At 50.6% G+C, this 13,049-nt stretch overlaps 17 non-coding genes across 17 annotated transcripts; 8 read left to right on the top strand and 9 right to left on the bottom strand.

Annotated features, from left to right (window-relative positions):
* Positions 1 to 619: 619 nt before the first annotated feature.
* TRNAR-CCU (transfer RNA arginine (anticodon CCU)) lies at positions 620 to 692 on the bottom strand. Its single transcript has one exon. It is a non-coding gene; the product is annotated as a tRNA-Arg (tRNA).
* Positions 693 to 1,386: 694 nt separating this feature from the next.
* On the top strand, positions 1,387 to 1,459 carry TRNAA-AGC (transfer RNA alanine (anticodon AGC)). Its single transcript has one exon. It is a non-coding gene; the product is annotated as a tRNA-Ala (tRNA).
* Positions 1,460 to 2,059: 600 nt separating this feature from the next.
* On the bottom strand, positions 2,060 to 2,132 carry TRNAR-CCU (transfer RNA arginine (anticodon CCU)). Its single transcript has one exon. It is a non-coding gene; the product is annotated as a tRNA-Arg (tRNA).
* Positions 2,133 to 2,826: 694 nt separating this feature from the next.
* Positions 2,827 to 2,899, top strand: TRNAA-AGC (transfer RNA alanine (anticodon AGC)). Its single transcript has one exon. It is a non-coding gene; the product is annotated as a tRNA-Ala (tRNA).
* A 600-nt stretch (positions 2,900 to 3,499) lies between these two features.
* On the bottom strand, positions 3,500 to 3,572 carry TRNAR-CCU (transfer RNA arginine (anticodon CCU)). Its single transcript has one exon. It is a non-coding gene; the product is annotated as a tRNA-Arg (tRNA).
* A 694-nt stretch (positions 3,573 to 4,266) lies between these two features.
* On the top strand, positions 4,267 to 4,339 carry TRNAA-AGC (transfer RNA alanine (anticodon AGC)). The gene has a single exon. It is a non-coding gene; the product is annotated as a tRNA-Ala (tRNA).
* Positions 4,340 to 5,518: 1,179 nt separating this feature from the next.
* Positions 5,519 to 5,591, bottom strand: TRNAR-CCU (transfer RNA arginine (anticodon CCU)). Its single transcript has one exon. It is a non-coding gene; the product is annotated as a tRNA-Arg (tRNA).
* Positions 5,592 to 6,285: 694 nt separating this feature from the next.
* TRNAA-AGC (transfer RNA alanine (anticodon AGC)) lies at positions 6,286 to 6,358 on the top strand. The gene has a single exon. It is a non-coding gene; the product is annotated as a tRNA-Ala (tRNA).
* A 600-nt stretch (positions 6,359 to 6,958) lies between these two features.
* Positions 6,959 to 7,031, bottom strand: TRNAR-CCU (transfer RNA arginine (anticodon CCU)). The gene has a single exon. It is a non-coding gene; the product is annotated as a tRNA-Arg (tRNA).
* A 694-nt stretch (positions 7,032 to 7,725) lies between these two features.
* On the top strand, positions 7,726 to 7,798 carry TRNAA-AGC (transfer RNA alanine (anticodon AGC)). Its single transcript has one exon. It is a non-coding gene; the product is annotated as a tRNA-Ala (tRNA).
* A 600-nt stretch (positions 7,799 to 8,398) lies between these two features.
* On the bottom strand, positions 8,399 to 8,471 carry TRNAR-CCU (transfer RNA arginine (anticodon CCU)). Its single transcript has one exon. It is a non-coding gene; the product is annotated as a tRNA-Arg (tRNA).
* A 694-nt stretch (positions 8,472 to 9,165) lies between these two features.
* Positions 9,166 to 9,238, top strand: TRNAA-AGC (transfer RNA alanine (anticodon AGC)). Its single transcript has one exon. It is a non-coding gene; the product is annotated as a tRNA-Ala (tRNA).
* A 600-nt stretch (positions 9,239 to 9,838) lies between these two features.
* On the bottom strand, positions 9,839 to 9,911 carry TRNAR-CCU (transfer RNA arginine (anticodon CCU)). The gene has a single exon. It is a non-coding gene; the product is annotated as a tRNA-Arg (tRNA).
* Positions 9,912 to 10,605: 694 nt separating this feature from the next.
* TRNAA-AGC (transfer RNA alanine (anticodon AGC)) lies at positions 10,606 to 10,678 on the top strand. The gene has a single exon. It is a non-coding gene; the product is annotated as a tRNA-Ala (tRNA).
* A 600-nt stretch (positions 10,679 to 11,278) lies between these two features.
* TRNAR-CCU (transfer RNA arginine (anticodon CCU)) lies at positions 11,279 to 11,351 on the bottom strand. The gene has a single exon. It is a non-coding gene; the product is annotated as a tRNA-Arg (tRNA).
* Positions 11,352 to 12,045: 694 nt separating this feature from the next.
* TRNAA-AGC (transfer RNA alanine (anticodon AGC)) lies at positions 12,046 to 12,118 on the top strand. Its single transcript has one exon. It is a non-coding gene; the product is annotated as a tRNA-Ala (tRNA).
* Positions 12,119 to 12,718: 600 nt separating this feature from the next.
* Positions 12,719 to 12,791, bottom strand: TRNAR-CCU (transfer RNA arginine (anticodon CCU)). Its single transcript has one exon. It is a non-coding gene; the product is annotated as a tRNA-Arg (tRNA).
* Between the last annotated feature and the right edge of the window lie 258 nt (positions 12,792 to 13,049).

Here is a 13,049-nt window from a genome sequence, read left to right as displayed (position 1 = left end):
TTGCATGCTTTGGCAGAAGTGTGAACAAAATGCCACGAACCACCCCAGATGGGACTCGAACCCACAATCCCTGGCTTAGGAGGCCAGTGCCTTATCCTGTTTTTTTTACTATCATCCTAAAAGTCTTCCGTCCACTTTCTGCTATCCCAAAGAGTCATCCGCGCGAGGGCCGGCAACAGGCGTGATACTGTGCAACAGGCGCATTGCATGGCATTGGTGACATATTCAGGAAATTCCACTTTGATGCCACCCAGGGCTGTTAACCTTTTATTTCATTTCAATACGATGCTTCGAATAATTGGTTCAAAGTGCGCAGCCTTTGCTCTTTTATTTCGTTTTCATCGGAGCAGGTCGGAGCTGGCAGAAGAGTGAGCCCTGTCTGCAGGAGCTCTGATTCCAGAAAGCATATTTTCCCTGTCTTTCTTACCACTCATCTGTGTCTCTTCGCTGACATGAGGCGTTGCTACACTCTGCAGTCTCCCGGCATTTAAAGTCTGCTACCAGCAGAGCACGTTCTGGACTTCACAGCGCCCAGCAAAGTACTAGCCTGCGCCCACCCCCTACTACCGCAAAAACCTTTTGCATGCTTTGGCAGAAGTGTGAACAAAATGCCACAAACCACCCCAGATGGGACTCGAACCCACAATCCCTGGCTTAGGAGGCCAGTGCCTTATCCATTAGGCCACTGGGGCCATTCGACAGAGAAGGGGAAAGTTCTTTCTTTTCCTCTTCTCTCACTGGAGTCACGGGTACTGGCCCACTGAAAAGGGCAAGTTGGCTCACGTCCAAAGCTGCAGTGTCCCAGCACACGCGGGCAAAAGGCACCTGCTTGCACTCGGCTGGACACTTCCGCTTTATGGGACACACGATGGAAAGTGGACTCAATTCCCAGACCTAACTCTTACCTGTTTGGTATTCTGACGCTCGATTGTAAAATATGGCCAGCTGGTAAAAATGACAAAGGGCACTCCAGCGCTGGTCCTTTGGCTGCAGGCGGCGTGTCAGCGGCCTAAAACAGCAAGAAATAGCGAGAGAAATAAAGTGAGAAGCAAGCACCTTTTCAATTGGGCTCTCGGGTCTATGGGACTGGCGTGCAGCCTCTTGATCACAAGCGCAGGTCCAGCGTGAAAGGGCGTGGCAGTGGAGTCACTCTGCTATTAATACCTGGTTGGCCAATCCTCGTTGCAATGGATGGCCATCTGCAGCTTTACTTGTAGCTCCACTGAAGGTATTTTGTTTTGGGCAAAGGGGTGAGATTGTGAATTCCTCTGCGGCAGATGAAGAGAAAGGGCTTTATGCACTACAGGTCCCTGGACAGCCAAGCAAGTGTGAGCCGGAGACTGTGCTTCAGCTCTGAAGCAGTGTATCGAGAGCCTTCGAGGAGGAGGGGAATTAGCTCAGATGGTAGAGCGCTCGCTTAGCATGCGAGAGGTAGCGGGATCGATGCCCGCATTCTCCAGCAAGACGCTTTTTCTTCATTTTCACTATTTTATTCAAAACTCGCCAATCGTCGCAAATAAAGTCATGTGCTCGCTTCTGTTTTTTTTACTATCATCCTAAAAGTCTTCCGTCCACTTTCTGCTATCCCAAAGAGTCATCCGCGCGAGGGCCGGCAACAGGCGTGATACTGTGCAACAGGCGCATTGCATGGCATTGGTGACATATTCAGGAAATTCCACTTTGATGCCACCCAGGGCTGTTAACCTTTTATTTCATTTCAATACGATGCTTCGAATAATTGGTTCAAAGTGCGCAGCCTTTGCTCTTTTATTTCGTTTTCATCGGAGCAGGTCGGAGCTGGCAGAAGAGTGAGCCCTGTCTGCAGGAGCTCTGATTCCAGAAAGCATATTTTCCCTGTCTTTCTTACCACTCATCTGTGTCTCTTCGCTGACATGAGGGGTTGCTACACTCTGCAGTCTCCCGGCATTTAAAGTCTGCTACCAGCAGAGCACGTTCTGGACTTCACAGCGCCCAGCAAAGTACTAGCCTGCGCCCACCCCCTACTACCGCAAAAACCTTTTGCATGCTTTGGCAGAAGTGTGAACAAAATGCCACGAACCACCCCAGATGGGACTCGAACCCACAATCCCTGGCTTAGGAGGCCAGTGCCTTATCCATTAGGCCACTGGGGCCACTCGACAGAGAAGGGGAAAGTTCTTTCTTTTCCTCTTCTCTCACTGGAGTCACGGGTACTGGCCCACTGAAAAGGGCAAGTTGGCTCACGTCCAAAGCTGCAGTGTCCCAGCACACGCGGGCAAAAGGCACCTGCTTGCACTCGGCTGGACACTTCCGCTTTATGGGACACACGATGGAAAGTGGACTCAATTCCCAGACCTAACTCTTACCTGTTTGGTATTCTGACGCTCGATTGTAAAATATGGCCAGCTGGTAAAAATGACAAAGGGCACTCCAGCGCTGGTCCTTTGGCTGCAGGCGGCGTGTCAGCGGCCTAAAACAGCAAGAAATAGCGAGAGAAATAAAGTGAGAAGCAAGCACCTTTTCAATAGGGCTCTCGGGTCTATGGGACTGGCGTGCAGCCTCTTGATCACAAGCGCAGGTCCAGCGTGAAAGGGCGTGGCAGTGGAGTCACTCTGCTATTAATACCTGGTTGGCCAATCCTCGTTGCAATGGATGGCCATCTGCAGCTTTACTTGTAGCTCCACTGAAGGTATTTTGTTTTGGGCAAAGGGGTGAGATTGTGATTTCCTCTGCGGCAGATGAAGAGAAAGGGCTTTATGCACTACAGGTCCCTGGACAGCCAAGCAAGTGTGAGCCGGAGACTGTGCTTCAGCTCTGAAGCAGTGTATCGAGAGCCTTCGAGGAGGAGGGGAATTAGCTCAGATGGTAGAGCGCTCGCTTAGCATGCGAGAGGTAGCGGGATCGATGCCCGCATTCTCCAGCAAGACGCTTTTACTTCATTTTCACTATTTTATTCAAAACTCGCCAATCGTCGCAAATAAAGTCATGTGCTCGCTTCTGTTTTTTTTACTATCATCCTAAAAGTCTTCCGTCCACTTTCTGCTATCCCAAAGAGTCATCCGCGCGAGGGCCGGCAACAGGCGTGATACTGTGCAACAGGCGCATTGCATGGCATTGGTGACATATTCAGGAAATTCCACTTTGATGCCACCCAGGGCTGTTAACCTTTTATTTCATTTCAATACGATGCTTCGAATAATTGGTTCAAAGTGCGCAGCCTTTGCTCTTTTATTTCGTTTTCATCGGAGCAGGTCGGAGCTGGCAGAAGAGTGAGCCCTGTCTGCAGGAGCTCTGATTCCAGAAAGCATATTTTCCCTGTCTTTCTTACCACTCATCTGTGTCTCTTCGCTGACATGAGGCGTTGCTACACTCTGCAGTCTCCCGGCATTTAAAGTCTGCTACCAGCAGAGCACGTTCTGGACTTCACAGCGCCCAGCAAAGTACTAGCCTGCGCCCACCCCCTACTACCGCAAAAACCTTTTGCATGCTTTGGCAGAAGTGTGAACAAAATGCCACGAACCACCCCAGATGGGACTCGAACCCACAATCCCTGGCTTAGGAGGCCAGTGCCTTATCCATTAGGCCACTGGGGCCACTCGACAGAGAAGGGGAAAGTTCTTTCTTTTCCTCTTCTCTCACTGGAGTCACGGGTACTGGCCCACTGAAAAGGGCAAGTTGGCTCACGTCCAAAGCTGCAGTGTCCCAGCACACGCGGGCAAAAGGCACCTGCTTGCACTCGGCTGGACACTTCCGCTTTATGGGACACACGATGGAAAGTGGACTCAATTCCCAGACCTAACTCTTACCTGTTTGGTATTCTGACGCTCGATTGTAAAATATGGCCAGCTGGTAAAAATGACAAAGGGCACTCCAGCGCTGGTCCTTTGGCTGCAGGCGGCGTGTCAGCGGCCTAAAACAGCAAGAAATAGCGAGAGAAATAAAGTGAGAAGCAAGCACCTTTTCAATTGGGCTCTCGGGTCTATGGGACTGGCGTGCAGCCTCTTGATCACAAGCGCAGGTCCAGCGTGAAAGGGCGTGGCAGTGGAGTCACTCTGCTATTAATACCTGGTTGGCCAATCCTCGTTGCAATGGATGGCCATCTGCAGCTTTACTTGTAGCTCCACTGAAGGTATTTTGTTTTGGGCAAAGGGGTGAGATTGTGATTTCCTCTGCGGCAGATGAAGAGAAAGGGCTTTATGCACTACAGGTCCCTGGACAGCCAAGCAAGTGTGAGCCGGAGACTGTGCTTCAGCTCTGAAGCAGTGTATCGAGAGCCTTCGAGGAGGAGGGGAATTAGCTCAGATGGTAGAGCGCTCGCTTAGCATGCGAGAGGTAGCGGGATCGATGCCCGCATTCTCCAGCAAGACGCTTTTTCTTCATTTTCACTATTTTATTCAAAACTCGCCAATCGTCGCAAATAAAGTCATGTGCTCGCTTCTGTTTTTTTTACTATCATCCTAAAAGTCTTCCGTCCACTTTCTGCTATCCCAAAGAGTCATCCGCGCGAGGGCCGGCAACAGGCGTGATACTGTGCAACAGGCGCATTGCATGGCATTGGTGACATATTCAGGAAATTCCACTTTGATGCCACCCAGGGCTGTTAACCTTTTATTTCATTTCAATACGATGCTTCGAATAATTGGTTCAAAGTGCGCAGCCTTTGCTCTTTTATTTCGTTTTCATCGGAGCAGGTCGGAGCTGGCAGAAGAGTGAGCCCTGTCTGCAGGAGCTCTGATTCCAGAAAGCATATTTTCCCTGTCTTTCTTACCACTCATCTGTGTCTCTTCGCTGACATGAGGCGTTGCTACACTCTGCAGTCTCCCGGCATTTAAAGTCTGCTACCAGCAGAGCACGTTCTGGACTTCACAGCGCCCAGCAAAGTACTAGCCTGCGCCCACCCCCTACTACCGCAAAAACCTTTTGCATGCTTTGGCAGAAGTGTGAACAAAATGCCACGAACCACCCCAGATGGGACTCGAACCCACAATCCCTGGCTTAGGAGGCCAGTGCCTTATCCTGTTTTTTTTACTATCATCCTAAAAGTCTTCCGTCCACTTTCTGCTATCCCAAAGAGTCATCCGCGCGAGGGCCGGCAACAGGCGTGATACTGTGCAACAGGCGCATTGCATGGCATTGGTGACATATTCAGGAAATTCCACTTTGATGCCACCCAGGGCTGTTAACCTTTTATTTCATTTCAATACGATGCTTCGAATAATTGGTTCAAAGTGCGCAGCCTTTGCTCTTTTATTTCGTTTTCATCGGAGCAGGTCGGAGCTGGCAGAAGAGTGAGCCCTGTCTGCAGGAGCTCTGATTCCAGAAAGCATATTTTCCCTGTCTTTCTTACCACTCATCTGTGTCTCTTCGCTGACATGAGGCGTTGCTACACTCTGCAGTCTCCCGGCATTTAAAGTCTGCTACCAGCAGAGCACGTTCTGGACTTCACAGCGCCCAGCAAAGTACTAGCCTGCGCCCACCCCCTACTACCGCAAAAACCTTTTGCATGCTTTGGCAGAAGTGTGAACAAAATGCCACGAACCACCCCAGATGGGACTCGAACCCACAATCCCTGGCTTAGGAGGCCAGTGCCTTATCCATTAGGCCACTGGGGCCACTCGACAGAGAAGGGGAAAGTTCTTTCTTTTCCTCTTCTCTCACTGGAGTCACGGGTACTGGCCCACTGAAAAGGGCAAGTTGGCTCACGTCCAAAGCTGCAGTGTCCCAGCACACGCGGGCAAAAGGCACCTGCTTGCACTCGGCTGGACACTTCCGCTTTATGGGACACACGATGGAAAGTGGACTCAATTCCCAGACCTAACTCTTACCTGTTTGGTATTCTGACGCTCGATTGTAAAATATGGCCAGCTGGTAAAAATGACAAAGGGCACTCCAGCGCTGGTCCTTTGGCTGCAGGCGGCGTGTCAGCGGCCTAAAACAGCAAGAAATAGCGAGAGAAATAAAGTGAGAAGCAAGCACCTTTTCAATTGGGCTCTCGGGTCTATGGGACTGGCGTGCAGCCTCTTGATCACAAGCGCAGGTCCAGCGTGAAAGGGCGTGGCAGTGGAGTCACTCTGCTATTAATACCTGGTTGGCCAATCCTCGTTGCAATGGATGGCCATCTGCAGCTTTACTTGTAGCTCCACTGAAGGTATTTTGTTTTGGGCAAAGGGGTGAGATTGTGATTTCCTCTGCGGCAGATGAAGAGAAAGGGCTTTATGCACTACAGGTCCCTGGACAGCCAAGCAAGTGTGAGCCGGAGACTGTGCTTCAGCTCTGAAGCAGTGTATCGAGAGCCTTCGAGGAGGAGGGGAATTAGCTCAGATGGTAGAGCGCTCGCTTAGCATGCGAGAGGTAGCGGGATCGATGCCCGCATTCTCCAGCAAGACGCTTTTACTTCATTTTCACTATTTTATTCAAAACTCGCCAATCGTCGCAAATAAAGTCATGTGCTCGCTTCTGTTTTTTTTACTATCATCCTAAAAGTCTTCCGTCCACTTCCTGCTATCCCAAAGAGTCATCCGCGCGAGGGCCGGCAACAGGCGTGATACTGTGCAACAGGCGCATTGCATGGCATTGGTGACATATTCAGGAAATTCCACTTTGATGCCACCCAGGGCTGTTAACCTTTTATTTCATTTCAATACGATGCTTCGAATAATTGGTTCAAAGTGCGCAGCCTTTGCTCTTTTATTTCGTTTTCATCGGAGCAGGTCGGAGCTGGCAGAAGAGTGAGCCCTGTCTGCAGGAGCTCTGATTCCAGAAAGCATATTTTCCCTGTCTTTCTTACCACTCATCTGTGTCTCTTCGCTGACATGAGGCGTTGCTACACTCTGCAGTCTCCCGGCATTTAAAGTCTGCTACCAGCAGAGCACGTTCTGGACTTCACAGCGCCCAGCAAAGTACTAGCCTGCGCCCACCCCCTACTACCGCAAAAACCTTTTGCATGCTTTGGCAGAAGTGTGAACAAAATGCCACGAACCACCCCAGATGGGACTCGAACCCACAATCCCTGGCTTAGGAGGCCAGTGCCTTATCCATTAGGCCACTGGGGCCACTCGACAGAGAAGGGGAAAGTTCTTTCTTTTCCTCTTCTCTCACTGGAGTCACGGGTACTGGCCCACTGAAAAGGGCAAGTTGGCTCACGTCCAAAGCTGCAGTGTCCCAGCACACGCGGGCAAAAGGCACCTGCTTGCACTCGGCTGGACACTTCCGCTTTATGGGACACACGATGGAAAGTGGACTCAATTCCCAGACCTAACTCTTACCTGTTTGGTATTCTGACGCTCGATTGTAAAATATGGCCAGCTGGTAAAAATGACAAAGGGCACTCCAGCGCTGGTCCTTTGGCTGCAGGCGGCGTGTCAGCGGCCTAAAACAGCAAGAAATAGCGAGAGAAATAAAGTGAGAAGCAAGCACCTTTTCAATTGGGCTCTCGGGTCTATGGGACTGGCGTGCAGCCTCTTGATCACAAGCGCAGGTCCAGCGTGAAAGGGCGTGGCAGTGGAGTCACTCTGCTATTAATACCTGGTTGGCCAATCCTCGTTGCAATGGATGGCCATCTGCAGCTTTACTTGTAGCTCCACTGAAGGTATTTTGTTTTGGGCAAAGGGGTGAGATTGTGATTTCCTCTGCCGCAGATGAAGAGAAAGGGCTTTATGCACTACAGGTCCCTGGACAGCCAAGCAAGTGTGAGCCGGAGACTGTGCTTCAGCTCTGAAGCAGTGTATCGAGAGCCTTCGAGGAGGAGGGGAATTAGCTCAGATGGTAGAGCGCTCGCTTAGCATGCGAGAGGTAGCGGGATCGATGCCCGCATTCTCCAGCAAGACGCTTTTACTTCATTTTCACTATTTTATTCAAAACTCGCCAATCGTCGCAAATAAAGTCATGTGCTCGCTTCTGTTTTTTTTACTATCATCCTAAAAGTCTTCCGTCCACTTTCTGCTATCCCAAAGAGTCATCCGCGCGAGGGCCGGCAACAGGCGTGATACTGTGCAACAGGCGCATTGCATGGCATTGGTGACATATTCAGGAAATTCCACTTTGATGCCACCCAGGGCTGTTAACCTTTTATTTCATTTCAATACGATGCTTCGAATAATTGGTTCAAAGTGCGCAGCCTTTGCTCTTTTATTTCGTTTTCATCGGAGCAGGTCGGAGCTGGCAGAAGAGTGAGCCCTGTCTGCAGGAGCTCTGATTCCAGAAAGCATATTTTCCCTGTCTTTCTTACCACTCATCTGTGTCTCTTCGCTGACATGAGGCGTTGCTACACTCTGCAGTCTCCCGGCATTTAAAGTCTGCTACCAGCAGAGCACGTTCTGGACTTCACAGCGCCCAGCAAAGTACTAGCCTGCGCCCACCCCCTACTACCGCAAAAACCTTTTGCATGCTTTGGCAGAAGTGTGAACAAAATGCCACGAACCACCCCAGATGGGACTCGAACCCACAATCCCTGGCTTAGGAGGCCAGTGCCTTATCCATTAGGCCACTGGGGCCACTCGACAGAGAAGGGGAAAGTTCTTTCTTTTCCTCTTCTCTCACTGGAGTCACGGGTACTGGCCCACTGAAAAGGGCAAGTTGGCTCACGTCCAAAGCTGCAGTGTCCCAGCACACGCGGGCAAAAGGCACCTGCTTGCACTCGGCTGGACACTTCCGCTTTATGGGACACACGATGGAAAGTGGACTCAATTCCCAGACCTAACTCTTACCTGTTTGGTATTCTGACGCTCGATTGTAAAATATGGCCAGCTGGTAAAAATGACAAAGGGCACTCCAGCGCTGGTCCTTTGGCTGCAGGCGGCGTGTCAGCGGCCTAAAACAGCAAGAAATAGCGAGAGAAATAAAGTGAGAAGCAAGCACCTTTTCAATTGGGCTCTCGGGTCTATGGGACTGGCGTGCAGCCTCTTGATCACAAGCGCAGGTCCAGCGTGAAAGGGCGTGGCAGTGGAGTCACTCTGCTATTAATACCTGGTTGGCCAATCCTCGTTGCAATGGATGGCCATCTGCAGCTTTACTTGTAGCTCCACTGAAGGTATTTTGTTTTGGGCAAAGGGGTGAGATTGTGAATTCCTCTGCGGCAGATGAAGAGAAAGGGCTTTATGCACTACAGGTCCCTGGACAGCCAAGCAAGTGTGAGCCGGAGACTGTGCTTCAGCTCTGAAGCAGTGTATCGAGAGCCTTCGAGGAGGAGGGGAATTAGCTCAGATGGTAGAGCGCTCGCTTAGCATGCGAGAGGTAGCGGGATCGATGCCCGCATTCTCCAGCAAGACGCTTTTTCTTCATTTTCACTATTTTATTCAAAACTCGCCAATCGTCGCAAATAAAGTCATGTGCTCGCTTCTGTTTTTTTTACTATCATCCTAAAAGTCTTCCGTCCACTTTCTGCTATCCCAAAGAGTCATCCGCGCGAGGGCCGGCAACAGGCGTGATACTGTGCAACAGGCGCATTGCATGGCATTGGTGACATATTCAGGAAATTCCACTTTGATGCCACCCAGGGCTGTTAACCTTTTATTTCATTTCAATACGATGCTTCGAATAATTGGTTCAAAGTGCGCAGCCTTTGCTCTTTTATTTCGTTTTCATCGGAGCAGGTCGGAGCTGGCAGAAGAGTGAGCCCTGTCTGCAGGAGCTCTGATTCCAGAAAGCATATTTTCCCTGTCTTTCTTACCACTCATCTGTGTCTCTTCGCTGACATGAGGGGTTGCTACACTCTGCAGTCTCCCGGCATTTAAAGTCTGCTACCAGCAGAGCACGTTCTGGACTTCACAGCGCCCAGCAAAGTACTAGCCTGCGCCCACCCCCTACTACCGCAAAAACCTTTTGCATGCTTTGGCAGAAGTGTGAACAAAATGCCACGAACCACCCCAGATGGGACTCGAACCCACAATCCCTGGCTTAGGAGGCCAGTGCCTTATCCATTAGGCCACTGGGGCCACTCGACAGAGAAGGGGAAAGTTCTTTCTTTTCCTCTTCTCTCACTGGAGTCACGGGTACTGGCCCACTGAAAAGGGCAAGTTGGCTCACGTCCAAAGCTGCAGTGTCCCAGCACACGCGGGCAAAAGGCACCTGCTTGCACTCGGCTGGACACTTCCGCTTTATGGGACACACGATGGAAAGTGGACTCAATTCCCAGACCTAACTCTTACCTGTTTGGTATTCTGACGCTCGATTGTAAAATATGGCCAGCTGGTAAAAATGACAAAGGGCACTCCAGCGCTGGTCCTTTGGCTGCAGGCGGCGTGTCAGCGGCCTAAAACAGCAAGAAATAGCGAGAGAAATAAAGTGAGAAGCAAGCACCTTTTCAATAGGGCTCTCGGGTCTATGGGACTGGCGTGCAGCCTCTTGATCACAAGCGCAGGTCCAGCGTGAAAGGGCGTGGCAGTGGAGTCACTCTGCTATTAATACCTGGTTGGCCAATCCTCGTTGCAATGGATGGCCATCTGCAGCTTTACTTGTAGCTCCACTGAAGGTATTTTGTTTTGGGCAAAGGGGTGAGATTGTGATTTCCTCTGCGGCAGATGAAGAGAAAGGGCTTTATGCACTACAGGTCCCTGGACAGCCAAGCAAGTGTGAGCCGGAGACTGTGCTTCAGCTCTGAAGCAGTGTATCGAGAGCCTTCGAGGAGGAGGGGAATTAGCTCAGATGGTAGAGCGCTCGCTTAGCATGCGAGAGGTAGCGGGATCGATGCCCGCATTCTCCAGCAAGACGCTTTTACTTCATTTTCACTATTTTATTCAAAACTCGCCAATCGTCGCAAATAAAGTCATGTGCTCGCTTCTGTTTTTTTTACTATCATCCTAAAAGTCTTCCGTCCACTTTCTGCTATCCCAAAGAGTCATCCGCGCGAGGGCCGGCAACAGGCGTGATACTGTGCAACAGGCGCATTGCATGGCATTGGTGACATATTCAGGAAATTCCACTTTGATGCCACCCAGGGCTGTTAACCTTTTATTTCATTTCAATACGATGCTTCGAATAATTGGTTCAAAGTGCGCAGCCTTTGCTCTTTTATTTCGTTTTCATCGGAGCAGGTCGGAGCTGGCAGAAGAGTGAGCCCTGTCTGCAGGAGCTCTGATTCCAGAAAGCATATTTTCCCTGTCTTTCTTACCACTCATCTGTGTCTCTTCGCTGACATGAGGCGTTGCTACACTCTGCAGTCTCCCGGCATTTAAAGTCTGCTACCAGCAGAGCACGTTCTGGACTTCACAGCGCCCAGCAAAGTACTAGCCTGCGCCCACCCCCTACTACCGCAAAAACCTTTTGCATGCTTTGGCAGAAGTGTGAACAAAATGCCACGAACCACCCCAGATGGGACTCGAACCCACAATCCCTGGCTTAGGAGGCCAGTGCCTTATCCATTAGGCCACTGGGGCCACTCGACAGAGAAGGGGAAAGTTCTTTCTTTTCCTCTTCTCTCACTGGAGTCACGGGTACTGGCCCACTGAAAAGGGCAAGTTGGCTCACGTCCAAAGCTGCAGTGTCCCAGCACACGCGGGCAAAAGGCACCTGCTTGCACTCGGCTGGACACTTCCGCTTTATGGGACACACGATGGAAAGTGGACTCAATTCCCAGACCTAACTCTTACCTGTTTGGTATTCTGACGCTCGATTGTAAAATATGGCCAGCTGGTAAAAATGACAAAGGGCACTCCAGCGCTGGTCCTTTGGCTGCAGGCGGCGTGTCAGCGGCCTAAAACAGCAAGAAATAGCGAGAGAAATAAAGTGAGAAGCAAGCACCTTTTCAATTGGGCTCTCGGGTCTATGGGACTGGCGTGCAGCCTCTTGATCACAAGCGCAGGTCCAGCGTGAAAGGGCGTGGCAGTGGAGTCACTCTGCTATTAATACCTGGTTGGCCAATCCTCGTTGCAATGGATGGCCATCTGCAGCTTTACTTGTAGCTCCACTGAAGGTATTTTGTTTTGGGCAAAGGGGTGAGATTGTGATTTCCTCTGCCGCAGATGAAGAGAAAGGGCTTTATGCACTACAGGTCCCTGGACAGCCAAGCAAGTGTGAGCCGGAGACTGTGCTTCAGCTCTGAAGCAGTGTATCGAGAGCCTTCGAGGAGGAGGGGAATTAGCTCAGATGGTAGAGCGCTCGCTTAGCATGCGAGAGGTAGCGGGATCGATGCCCGCATTCTCCAGCAAGACGCTTTTTCTTCATTTTCACTATTTTATTCAAAACTCGCCAATCGTCGCAAATAAAGTCATGTGCTCGCTTCTGTTTTTTTTACTATCATCCTAAAAGTCTTCCGTCCACTTTCTGCTATCCCAAAGAGTCATCCGCGCGAGGGCCGGCAACAGGCGTGATACTGTGCAACAGGCGCATTGCATGGCATTGGTGACATATTCAGGAAATTCCACTTTGATGCCACCCAGGGCTGTTAACCTTTTATTTCATTTCAATACGATGCTTCGAATAATTGGTTCAAAGTGCGCAGCCTTTGCTCTTTTATTTCGTTTTCATCGGAGCAGGTCGGAGCTGGCAGAAGAGTGAGCCCTGTCTGCAGGAGCTCTGATTCCAGAAAGCATATTTTCCCTGTCTTTCTTACCACTCATCTGTGTCTCTTCGCTGACATGAGGGGTTGCTACACTCTGCAGTCTCCCGGCATTTAAAGTCTGCTACCAGCAGAGCACGTTCTGGACTTCACAGCGCCCAGCAAAGTACTAGCCTGCGCCCACCCCCTACTACCGCAAAAACCTTTTGCATGCTTTGGCAGAAGTGTGAACAAAATGCCACGAACCACCCCAGATGGGACTCGAACCCACAATCCCTGGCTTAGGAGGCCAGTGCCTTATCCATTAGGCCACTGGGGCCACTCGACAGAGAAGGGGAAAGTTCTTTCTTTTCCTCTTCTCTCACTGGAGTCACGGGTACTGGCCCACTGAAAAGGGCAAGTTGGCTCACGTCCAAAGCTGCAGTGTCCCAGCACACGCGGGCAAAAGGCACCTGCTTGCACTCGGCTGGACACTTCCGCTTTATGGGACACACGATGGAAAGTGGACTCAATTCCCAGACCTAACTCTTACCTGTTTGGTATTCTGACGCTCGATTGTAAAATATGGCCAGCTGGT

This window comes from Ambystoma mexicanum, chromosome 5q (genome assembly GCF_040938575.1).
Source record: "Ambystoma mexicanum isolate Mex_15411 chromosome 5q, UKY_AmexF1_1, whole genome shotgun sequence".
NCBI lineage: Eukaryota > Metazoa > Chordata > Amphibia > Caudata > Ambystomatidae > Ambystoma > Ambystoma mexicanum.
The sequence above is the reverse complement of the archived record's forward strand: the minus strand, read 5'-3'. Positions and strand labels throughout refer to the sequence as shown.